Source organism: Meleagris gallopavo, chromosome 11, assembly GCF_905368555.1.
Source record: "Meleagris gallopavo chromosome 11, MGAL_WU_HG_1.1, whole genome shotgun sequence".
Classification (NCBI taxonomy): Eukaryota; Metazoa; Chordata; class Aves; order Galliformes; family Phasianidae; genus Meleagris; species Meleagris gallopavo.
The window spans coordinates 11618219-11630855 of NC_139414.1; the positions used below are offsets into that span (position 1 = coordinate 11618219).

Below are 12637 nucleotides of genomic sequence, written 5' to 3' on the forward strand. Positions count from 1 at the left end.
GTGAACAAAGGTACCAACTTTGGTTTTACACAATAAATAAGACCAGAGCTCCTTCTGGTGCATCAAGGGTAAGTGACAGCATTTTCTATTTTTACTATTTAATTCTTTGCTATTTGTTAAGCACTCTTATAAGGTATATATCGAAGACAGAGTAAGCCAGTTAGAAATACTTAGTTTTTAATCCAAGCCAGCATCTAGTAATCTGAAGCCAAATACAACCCAATCATTGTAATTGCCTGACTGAGGTCAAAGGATTATTCACTGGTCTAAACTGGTCCCCCCAAAAAAGAGACCTAAATGATACTTAGAGATAGTTCCAAAATAACCTAAACAAAACCAAACTGTCTGTCTCACCAGTTGTTCACAAGGAGAAAAGCTATCCACAATCCACCAAATTCTCTCTTTTTATTTTCATTCTTGACAAACTATTTTTTCACAAAGACAAGGGCAGGCAAACCAACTGCCAGATGGTGAGCTCAAGAAAACACATTTAACAGTACCTTAAATTAAAAGTCCTTGACTTCTAGAAAACAGTAAAACAAAATCAGTGAAATGGACAACTACAAAGAGGATCCACAAAGGTGATCACTGTGCAAGCTGAGATCAGAAGAGAGTGAAAAAGGCCAAGGAAAGCTGTTTAGTCAGTGAATTTTGTTATAAGTTACATATGCAGAGCAAGTCCTGAAAACAGGCAGCTTTTCATGCCAGGGGAACAGTTAGCCTGTATATAAAATTTATACTGAATTTGTTGGAGATATTTTCACTATGACGATATTTGTTTGTTTTTGACATTATTGCCACTGTTCTTCACTGATACTCCATTTCCAAAGCATTACAGAAAGCTTTCTGTGTTCTATCCCTTGCCACCTTTGCAGATGCATTCACAGTGTTACGCATTACTGAAATTAGCCCTTCATGAGATCCTGGCAGTTTAGAACAGCCTCAAGCAGAGAAAGAGATAAACACATATTTGTATAACTATGAAATGCCTCAGTTGAAGGTAAGCAAAGAAATTAGACTTGGAGAGTTCATAAGGGGAATGCAGATCATAAAATCAACAGACTCCCTGAGATAAAAATAATGACCGAGCACTTTGAGCCTGCAACACACTGAAGATCATACAAAATGAGCTTGGCAAAGCACAATACACAGAACAGTCATTTGCAAACATCACACCAAGCTCAAATCAGGGAACTATTCCATATAACCTCACAGATTCGGGATTTGTTTTACGATAGACTCACAATGAATTTCCAAATGCACTCTCCAGACAGACCCTAATACTACCTCTGCTTACAATTTAGGCTCCTTTACTATTTGGGTTTCTTTCTTAAACCCAGCTTCCTGCCTAAGATTTAGAAGGTTTTAAGACTTCTCTATTGTAATAAAGGGATTTTCCTCTTCATCATTCAAAAGCAAGCCATGCCTTTGAAAACCAGTGTTCCTCTACATCGTCACTGTCAAAGAAGTAACCCAAGAAACTGCAGTAGCACGACTCCAGACATTCACTTGTTTAACCAAAACAAACATTCAGCCTTTGGAAAATCAGGTGGTCCTAGCCACACACACGCATCTATCTTGAAGCGGTTACTGAACTTGATAGATGCAACTTAAAGAAACATCTAGATTGTGTCAGTATGAAGTCTGAGAAAGAGATAAGCCTTCAAGATCATAGAGGAATCCAGGTTTTGTCTCTAAAATGTTAGAGGAAAACATTCTCTCTGGATAGATTATCCTGCAGCCAGTAATTATAAAGGTTGATTGTAGCAGGTGCTTCTGATTCCAGTTATTGGATTAAATGGCTACTTGTGAAATAAAATGGATTCTCCTATACACTATGGCTGATTACGGATCTAAGAAGCGAATGACCTTGTAAAATTACATTCTTCCCTTTGACATCTAATACTGCCCATAATTCTGTGAACAGTCCAAATTAAAGATCAGCTGATGTCCACATAACTCACAGATTTGTTATCACCAGAGAATAAGGAGGCAACAAGGTTCTTTACTATGCCCTTCTTCTACAGCACACAAATGCAGAAGGACAGATGAGGTGAGGGAAAAGTGGGAACATGGCTGAAATTCACCCAAAGTTTTGGCCACCATAGCTGGCTGCCTATACAAACAGAAAGATTTTTCATCCCCTGAAGTGGTGCAGCAAAGGGAGGACTTCTCTGTGCTGCCAGGACCCCTAGTAGGGCTTCTGAATTTTGAGGCATGATTCCTCAAGGCAATATGACTGAAGGGATGCGGCTCCCTCCAGCGCAGGGTTCTGCTTAAATGCAACACTGACTCCTGGAAAAAGATATTAACTCATTCCTCATTTGAGCTGCCAAACGTACCAAGAATACCTGGCAGCAGCTCCCTGCCATGCTGCCAACCATTCTAGATACACAGCCGGCTAACCCAGTGATTTCAGGAGAGCTCAGAGGATTCACAGCACAGCAGCAGTAGTGTGGATGAACAAAAACATTTGATTTCTTTGCACAAATGTCAGTCCCAAAGTGGAGGGAAGCCCACAAAGGCACAAACCTGCAGTGTTAACAACTGTCCTCTATGGCCCAAACCAAAGCTTAACTCTCTCTTTATAAATTGGAGAATTAAACAGCTGATACCAAGCAATTGCCTCTCCTATTCTCAGAACATTTTACGTTCCCGTCACAAGCAATCCTGCAAAGCCTTGATATGTATATTCATTATTTATGGTCTGCCATAATTATATTGAGCACTTACATCTTAGCCTGCAGGAGGCAGTGTCATATGTGGAAAGCAGAACTTGTCAACACTAATGAACATTTGCAGAGAATTTTGAAATACTATCATTTCTCTTAAAAAAAAAAAAAAAAGAAAAGCAGAATGGCAAGAAGTTTAGTAAGAGCTTCTGGTCCTGGGTAAAAATCTATGAGGGTGTCATAGATTTTAAACACAAACTTTTGCACTGAAGATTTCCAGATTTTCACTTAGTTTGGTGAGACTTTTTCCTCTCAACAAAAAGAAATATTTTACTAGAACATTTTGATAGCATTGGTTAAGACAAAAGACAAAAGCAGGAGACTAGACAATTTTCCTGTTGAATACACTGCATTAACCAGTACTGTCACAGTAAATATCCAAATCACCAATCGTAAAATCCTGACCTCCTCTAAGCTTCCCTAGAAACTACCACTAGGTCTAAATGGACCATGATTTCACTCCAGATGTTCTGGGATTTGAAGTATCAATATGTCAGCAGACAGGACCATGCCAGTGTTAGAGCTCTGACTTGGGATCTAAGAGCTAAGGACACTCTTTCACCTCAGCCTTTTTCCATGCTTTGGACATGTTACCTAATTTCTCTTCAGGCTCAGATATTATTGGGTAAAACAGATCTCCACTGTATGAACAGGTCTTTCCCACAGGATAACACAAGATGCTTGAATCTATGATAATACAAGGTATCGTAATGCTCTTGCCATGAAAACTTGTATCAGCTTGACTGAGAAAGAGAACAGTAAAAAGGAGAGAGATTTACAGTTTTTTAGTTAAAATTTATGACAATCTCCATTATTTGTGAAAAGGGGAAGTTTCACATATCTCAAAGGAGATTGTGTAAATTTGAACACGAGTACCAAAGTAAGTGAGCTTCAGCTTTGGTTAGTTACTGTGATGTGGGATCTCCCACATCATCATGCAGCAAAGATGAATTTTAATTCAGGGATTGGCTGCAAATAGCAGTTATGGAGTAGTTACAGGCTGTATTATTTTTCAGATTTTTCCCCACCACATAAGACTGGGCTTTCTTTCAGCTCCTGCTTGTGCTGTTCCCCTGCTATTAGTTCTTTGACCACTCTCAGACAAGTTAGCTTCCACCCACTACCATATAATACCATATAAATGGCCTCATTTTAACATTCTAAATTTTAACATGATAAAGTTGATGTAGATCTCTCTTGGCATTTTTACTAATGCAATTTACAGAACTGAAAATAAGGAAAGTGGCTGCTTATCCTATAAACAGCAAGATTGGTATTGTTGTATAAAAACCCAATGTATAATCTGCAGGGATTACAGAAAGAAACAAACGTTAAGGTCCAGCAGCATGAGAAGGCAGAGGTTCAGAGAGCATGGTACCCTACGGCTGTGGTAGAAATGATGCACACAAGAAACTGGCAATAACAGTAAGTCTTCAAATATAAATGCTCAGCTTTGAACTGAATTAATGGAGAGAGATCTGATAAAACAGACACTCAGCAAAGGCTGTGCAGGGAATACCAGACTTAAAGTTTCAGCTTTTTGAAAGTCTGCTAATTTGTGTTTATTGGCACAATGAAAGGTTGGGCATGAAAAGATATTTAGAACTTAAAAGCTAGAACTGGACTGTCTACATTTCATTCTCTATTAACCATCAGTGAGCGTTCTGCACACACACAATCCATGAAACTAATAACAGAGAGAAATTAATTAGATGACTGTATTTCAATCATGGGGTTTTCTTGACATTTTATACCAAAGGAATGCAGCTCAAGCAGTTTGTAACTGACAGCAATGCCATGAAATTGCACTACAGCCTTGATAATTATCTTCTTCATTATTTTTATAATATATAAAGTACAACACATCTCTTTCATTTCATAATAGTATGCAGTATAATGGAAGTAGCTGAAGGAGGATGTTTGTCTTACAATGCTACAGTTTAAAGCTAGTGACAAGGAAAGAAGTATCACATTAATGATGCACAGAGGAAAACACTACAAGCAGCCATCCATTATATAATTATTCTATGCAAACTGTAAACTTATAGAATAAATATATACCTCAAACTTTTGTACCTTCCTTCCTGTCCTTAATTTTATAGGAATATCTATGATAGCTCACCAGAAAGAACAATATATATTAATCTCATTTTTATAAATTTCTTTCTTAAAAACTGGTGTCAAGGTTTTTTAAGAAGACTGATGACAGAGAAATGGTCATTTCTTTTTCATCCAGCAGAGACCAAATATTTCTGCACTACACAAGCCAGTAAATGAATAAAGGCAGAAAGAGTCCCTTTTTCCCAGATGGAGACAAGAAAGGACCAAAGACCTTATTATATATGTGGGAACCTCCAAAATAATGCTTCCTATTTATTTTCACAGAAATTAAACAGATACAAAGAGTACAATAACACTATTTGATAGAGTCAATTCTCAGCTATCTCAGAATATTATTTTTTGAACATAGTTACCATTATTAGCTGATTTGTATGGACAAGCTGATGGAGATGCTCTTCTTTTTGTAGTGTGACAGCTGTGAGTGGCAACCCAGAACATGGCTTGTCTTTCACATCACTGTCCCTGAGCAGGAAGTCAGGATGTTCTCTTGGTGTGACACCTATAAAAGAGATTTGTTCTTTTTTTCTAGTATAAGCAACATTGGCTTCTTAAACAGAATGTTCTTATCCTAATAACATAATGATACGTGCCTTCGTCTGTAGATTGCAGTCTCCAGTAGAAGAACTGGATTTTTAATTTACCCACACACTTCCACAGCCACAGAATGCAGTCTTGGTTCATATTTGCCACAATATAAATACATGAACTTCAAGGATTTATTCAAGCTCATTTTTGATTTTGGATTATCTTCATGGCACGCTTGTATGTGGGCACTCTGCCACCTGCCATATCAGTCAATTTTCTCAGAGGTTTTGCCCTATCCAAGTTTTGAATGTATCAGTTAAAACTTTGTGAGGAAAAAAAGGTTGGCTGTTTGCCCAGGTGTTGCATAAATTATGCCTTTTCAAGTCATGTTCTTCGCAGATACAATTGACTACTGCAGTAGTCTCGAGTGACAAAGTGGAAGACATCCTTTAAGTGCACCTGACATCAAACACATCACTAGGGTAAAACGCTCTTCTGTTCTAAAACATATTATGCCTATTCAAGAATATTCCATACAGTCACATACATACTCCAAGCAGAGCTTTTCATTGTTTTGCAATGGGTCCAAACAGATGATGATATTTTAGGGCATACAAAGAATAAGACAGTACTCCATAACTGTTGATCCTGAAGAACAACAGGCCTGTATTACCCTACATGCAAAGAAAGGGGAGATGACAAAATGGGGGGTGGGGGGTGGAAGAGAAGAAAGAGTCTACTATCTTTGAAGTAAACCAAGGTCAAAAGTTTCCTCTTAAGAGTATATAAGCAATGTGAACTTACTCAGGAAGCTACCTCACAAGGTAAACATGCTCAGAAGTCCTTGGAAAAATTTGCAGTGTCAAAGGTTGAAATGAACAAAGTTCTGACTGGTTTGGGGCGTCTCCTTTTGAAATGTTCAAACTTGCTTAATTTTTGGAGACGTTTCCAGAGTTGCCACTTAATTACGCATACACTGTTTTCATTTGCTCAAACCAAAGGTATTATTTTCACTTTTTCTTTGCTAATTCAATAGGTTATTAAGCATACAAAATTTTTGAAGTGCATATATAGAACATAAATTAAGTCTATTCACATAAGTCTGTGTCAAGCTCCATTACCTAAGTACCTAGACAAGCACCTACAAGTAGAAAAGAAACAGAGAGGAATTTTCTAAAAATGAGACCTTGAAGGAACGCAAAGCATACAGCAGACACACACTATCAGATTTCTTCATACGGAAGCACTGCAGCAAGAGTGTTGTTTCTTCAAAGAGGCAGCCCCTCAACAACATAAAAATATACAGATTTTCAAACACAGTGAAATATTTTCTAATATGAACATCCTAAAAAGGGGAAATCAATAAATGGCATGAAAAACTTCAAAGACGGACCTCCTGTCAATGACAGAGGTTCTTCAGCAATGTAAAGTCTTTGAAGAAGGACTCCCAGTGCTGGGAAAGCTTTGAAGTGACAGAAGGCAGACATTTATAATTACAGAAAGGTGCGGTGTCCAGCAGAGATAGTAAAAAGATATAACTGGGGTATGTGTGGGGGAGGTTGAGCGGTGGCTTGGGCCCTGAGTGACCCTGTCCACCCAAAGCCTAAAAGCCTGCAAGGTCAACTCTGTATCCATATGAAAGAGACAATTTATGAAATGGAGAGGTGGATAGGACTTAAGACACCAAATTAATGCAGCTTTCACACTTCTAGCATATGTTGATTAAACAAGGCATCTCTCTCTTTTCTCACCACCCCAGATTCCAGCACACACATCACCACACAGCCCGTTTTTGCTTTGCAGCCTATAATTCCCCTGAGGGGACAGCTGGGCTCATTTTGTCCATTAGCCTGGAAACCAGCTTGCACTATGAAGTGGGGTACTCAGATTTACTGATATTTTTCTCAATGGTTTTCAATGCGGGTATCACACCTCCCTGAAATTCCTACTTTCCCCTTTCCCTATTTTTCAATAAAGCAATGTAGAAATACAGAGAAATTAAAAAAGATATTCTGAAAGAAACTCACGCATGGATTCTGGAGTTGTTTGAATTTTTGACAACTTGAAAGTGAAAATATCAAAGTGTAATTCATAGGAATGGATTTTTGGCTTCTTCTCAAACTGCAAGGTATGTCTGTACGTTATTTTCAGAGTAGACCATGTTCTGCCCAGAGCAAGCTCAAAACCAGTCATTTTAGCATGGTATTGAGCTCAATAGTGTGCCCAGCAGACAGACAGAGTAAAACATGCTTGTTCTTTTCCTTCCTATCTCCACAGCCTCTGGTTGTCAAGCACAGGTCCAGTTCTCTTGGTTCTTCCTCAAAGATCACCATAGCTACATCTAGCTATTTTTTTTCAACCCTTTCCTTTTCTTGGACACACTAAAAGTAAATACATTACAGGAAAATGCTGGTGTCTGATGAAATCCAAGGCCTTCCAGGAAGCTGAAACAAAAGGCAAGTAAGTAAATCAGCCACCTCATTTTCATTAACTCGGACTTTCTTGTACAGCTGGCCCAGTATCAGGCAACATAACTGCTTACAGAGGGCTGAAAGAGGTCTTCCATTCAAGGCATCTATACTTTTCTGTCCTAGTGTGAGAAGGACTCCAGAGCTATAGCTCTGCCTATGAGCCTTAAATCCATACAGACAGGAAAAAAAATTATACTGTTGAGAAGGAGAAAAGGGTTTCCTTTTCTTTGTGCTTCCCCCTTCAGGCTTGTATAGTTGAGCACTTGTAAGCAAAGGGTGGTAGAAGATCTCTTTAGCACTCAAATGAACAACAAGTAACATGATGCTTGGTACCTGTTACAGGCTCATGGCATCTGCAGATCTCAAATCCAGCGACTAACACTGTTTATGAATGGGAAAACTGAGATCCTGGACTTACATTCAGGCAGGTTCTATAGCAAAACCTTAAAACCTTAGCAGAGGCATACTAAAGTTTATTACTGTTGGAAATTCAGGGTAGACAGCATTGAGTCTCTTTCTGTCTGTAGACAACCTTCAGTTTCAGGTTAAGGACAGAACTAGATAAAATAACATCACAGTCCAACACAGTTTTTAGAGAATTGCTGAAGGTTTCTTTTTCCTGAACTCTTTTTTTTTTCTTCTCTGGTCAAACAGCAACTATGTAATTAGGATAACTGCTGTAACATTTTAAAGAAAGTGCTATAGAGAAAAATGTAAACTACAGTACATATAAAAGCACTGTATTTGTTTTCTCATGCATCAACAATTTAGTTTTTCTTCTATTCAGGAGGTTGGCCTGAAGGAAATAAGGGAAAGGAAATCACAAAGATTATTATCTTTTTATAACTATCTTTCTAAAAGTTATGGCATCAGCTACATGATGCGCCTAGTAAACAGAGAAAAAAATCCTAAATACCAATGCAGAGACCGTATGGAAACTCAGAAGGCAATTAACATGCAGACAAAAATTTTAAGAGTAGTGATGAAATTAAGTATTGTTGCCAGAAGATGTTTACTACTTAAAATATCTTTCAGGTCTTTCAAGATACTGCTTGGAGGATTTGGCATGACAAAGAAAGCAGATGTCAGATAACACATAACACATCAAGAAACCAATAATATATTCCGAGCTTGAGAGTCCTGCTGGTGATATGGGACAAAAATATGTCTGGGCAATTTGAAATAGCTTTTAAATAAAACAAAATCAAAACAAATTTAGTTGTTATTTTTGAAGTGTCTATACACAATGTAAATTTTGTGCTACAGAAAGTTAGACTACAAACAGGATATACTCAACAAAATCTGAATACCCTAAATGCGACAGATCAGTGGAAATTGTTTTCTGATGTGCAGTGCTCACTAGCTGCATAATATGCACTGGTAAGATTTGAACAACTGAAGTTTTGGTACATGGCACTGTTTATACTATCTGTTTAAAGTCAATACTTTCATATAATATGCAACTTAAATTCACAGCTGGACATCATTACAAAAAGAAGTTGGAAATGTAAGGGCCTTTCCAAATTGAGAAGCAAGGAGATCTTCCTCACGGTAGTTGCATGACAATCCTTCTGCATACTTTGCAACACCGCGTTCACTGTGTTCTAGCACGCGAAATTATGTGTGAAGACCTGCACATATTGTTATCTGTCTTTCCTCCTTTTCTTCCCTATCACTGAGATCCCTTAGTAGTTGTTCCTCACTCTCATAGCCTAAATCCTAGACTTCTAAGATCCTAAACTTCCAGGCTTCTAGGAGCAGATGCTTTCCCCCTTAGAGTGAGGATGTGCTCCCTGCTGAGGATCTGAATTAGAGCACAGCTTCTTGGACAAGAGCAGAAGAGGTCACTGCACAGCACTATGGGTAATGCCTTACCTATAAATGAGACCACAGTAAAACAAAATTAACTGCCATCCTCATGTTAGTGCACTAATTACACCCACATGATTATCATCGTAGCATGGTAAAAAAGGGGTCTGCATGAACATACATAAAGAGACTTATAGAAAGGCCTTAAAAGTGAGGGCCAAATACTATGAATTTAATACCATAAAATAAAACACGAGCAGACAGTAGTATGATTTATGATGGGGAGGTTGGGAGACCCATTACAAATATTTCTGGTTATTGAAAGGCATCAGGGGTGGGTGAATGCTATCACTTATCTTACAAATAAAAGGAACTTGGAAAAGAGTCAGTAAGTTAGCAGATAGGATGATATACCTTTTCCATTCATTGAAAGGAAAAAAAAAAAAAATTCAGATATAGCCATGGCCTCAGAATTAGGAGATAGAGTAATAAAGAATGACCAAAAGTTATATTTGGTTGATATTCTTTTTTTCCCCACTGTAAATGATAATAAGTTCAGTGAGTTTGCCAAGATGTCATCTTTGTCATATTCCTTTTTGCTGTTCTTTCCCTATATTTTGCCTGAGAACACAAGAAACAGATTTATGAAAAATGTATGCTGTTGTCAAGTACATACAAGTAATTTCTGTGAAGTGTTAACTAAGAAGGACTTACCTGCCAAAATGTAAGTATATGTTTGTTTTTAAGCACTTTTTATTTTCATTCGTCTGTGGGAATCATCAAAATATGATAATGTATTGTTTAAATTCTAAACTTCAAATATAATAAACTAACCTGAGACAGGACCAATGCTGAGAACTCAGTAATTCTTCTTATACCCATTGGATTTCAGGTACCTTTCTAGCTCCCAAGTACCTTTCAGATCCTAGATATAGCTCAAAGACAAAAACAGACTTTTACCTTCTTTTCAAATATCCATCAAACAATTGCCTACTTCATTAAGTAGCCTTTTCCAAACTGTGCCGTGCATAATGATAATGTTCACATGTTCAAATGTTATATTAGCAGCTGACAACATAAATCTATAAAAACAAATAAACCAACAAACCCAACACAACCATCAACCAAACAAAAAACCCCACAAACACTCTGAAACTTTTCCAAACCGATTCCAAACCGAACCAAGCCATTGTATTCACTTCTGTTGTGTAACATCCACACGCAATTTCCATAATGTTTTGTTTCTGTTTGCTTTTTTTTCTTCTTTTTTTTTTATTAAATAATAAGGGCATGAGTCAGACCTCTATTATTCTTGATGCAGCAAATAGTAAAAAGGGGACAATCTTGCTCCAGCAAGCACACAGCCTTATCCTGCATGCAGTGATGCGTATGTGAAATCCAAAGTCACTAATTATAAAACTAAATTTTATCAATACCAGTAGCACTAAATCTACTTTTGACTAATAGTTTACTAAGATTGGCCTGATACATGAAACCGAACACAAAGAAGAGGACAAAAGTCAACACAACAGAAAATGTTAATCAATACAGCTGAATTAGAACTTTTTTGTTGTTTCTGGGTTGGTTACATTCTGAATGTTCTTTGTGAAAGGAAAATGTGTTAACTGATAGCAAAAGCAATGGGAAAGAGTAAGACTAAAGGTCATAGCATCAAGACATCCCGGTCTTTGTACATCACCTAGGAAAAGGATACTTGGCTATTCAGTAGTGAAAATCATAGAATCATAGAATCATAGAATCACCAAGGTTAGAAAAGACCTAAAAGATCATCCAGTCCAACCGTTCACCTATTACCAATAGCTCCCACTAAACCATGTCCCTCAACACAACATCCAGTCTTTTCTTGAACACTCCCAGGGTCGGCGACTCCACCACCTCCCTGGGCAGTCCATTCCAGTGCCTGACCACCCTTTCTGAAAAGTAATATGCAGCAAATAAAAGCCTCACACTCACAGAAGGATCTTGACGAGGCACAAAACACAACCTGACTAGTGGTTGGGGTATATATACTATGCTACACTTTAGAAAAACTAGAACAGAATAGGTTTGAAGCTTGTCTCCACTATGCAGATTTTTGCATTTATCTTCAGTGTTACTGAGGGCTCAGTTCCAGGGCTAAACATGTCTCTATGTCCCCAGGGTATCTCAGCACATGGAGGTGGCAGCAGTGGTACAGGACACATAGAAACCAGGATGTTCAACTCCTTGTGCCCTGGTTGTGTGGTCACCGCTCCCTCAAAACGCAGCCACCACATGATGAAAGCCTGAATCCCACATCATGCAAGAGTGAGATCGCAGCCAGACACACACTGATGTCCTGTAGTTCAGAGAGCTTCTTGTGCTCATTCTGTGTGTTGGCATCAACTGCCCTTCCTTGGGTGTGTTGGGGTGGGCACAGACCCTAACAATTAGGCAGTGTTAGCTACTGGAGTGAGAAGGGCTCTCTGTGACTCAAGGCAAAATGAATTCAATTCCCACAGCTGCTAAATGACAAAGACTTCAGAGATAACACTTCTTCACTTTGAAGGATAGCAGGACACAGAACAGGAGGGGAAGAGGTGAACGTCATCCTAAAGAAAGGACAGCTGCTCAGAGTCCCACCTCCCTATTTTTTTGTAAAGGGAAACCCCATGGTCCAAAATCCACAGGAAAAAAGGAAAGAAACAAGGCAGTACAAGATTGCCCTTACTTCTATATGGTCCAGGTTCTTTGCAAACAACAGGGATTGTTATGTTGCAGGAAAACTGAGCAACTAGCTCAAGCCCTCCTGCAGAAATCAAGGCCAGAACTGCACAGGTCTTTGACCTTGTCTAATTTTCAAGGGTATTTTTCTTAGCTATTCTGCAAACTATGCTATCTCAATTTTGATGACTGCATCAGCCTCAAATGCAAAGCACGAAATTCAGATACCTCTGAGACTGTTCACTTTCTTTTTGATTTCTCTACCAATATTATAAT

The 12637-nt window shown here is 38.3% G+C and overlaps 1 long non-coding RNA gene across 44 annotated transcripts in view; it reads right to left on the minus strand.

Moving 5' to 3' along the window:
• Positions 1 to 12637, minus strand: part of LOC104912536 (uncharacterized) — a 376736-nt gene that overhangs the window by 157342 nt on the left and 206757 nt on the right. Inside the window, exons 1-2 of one of the 44 annotated variants that reach the window (XR_014885686.1) lie at positions 10493 to 11643; positions 5207 to 5352 (exon numbers count right to left, since the gene is read on the minus strand). The exons of 42 other annotated variants lie outside the window; for them this stretch is intronic. This is a non-coding gene — a long non-coding RNA (uncharacterized LOC104912536). Of the gene's footprint in view, positions 1 to 5206; positions 5353 to 10492; positions 11644 to 12637 lie in introns of those variants that run through there. One more of the 44 variants, XR_014885689.1, reaches the window with a different exon arrangement.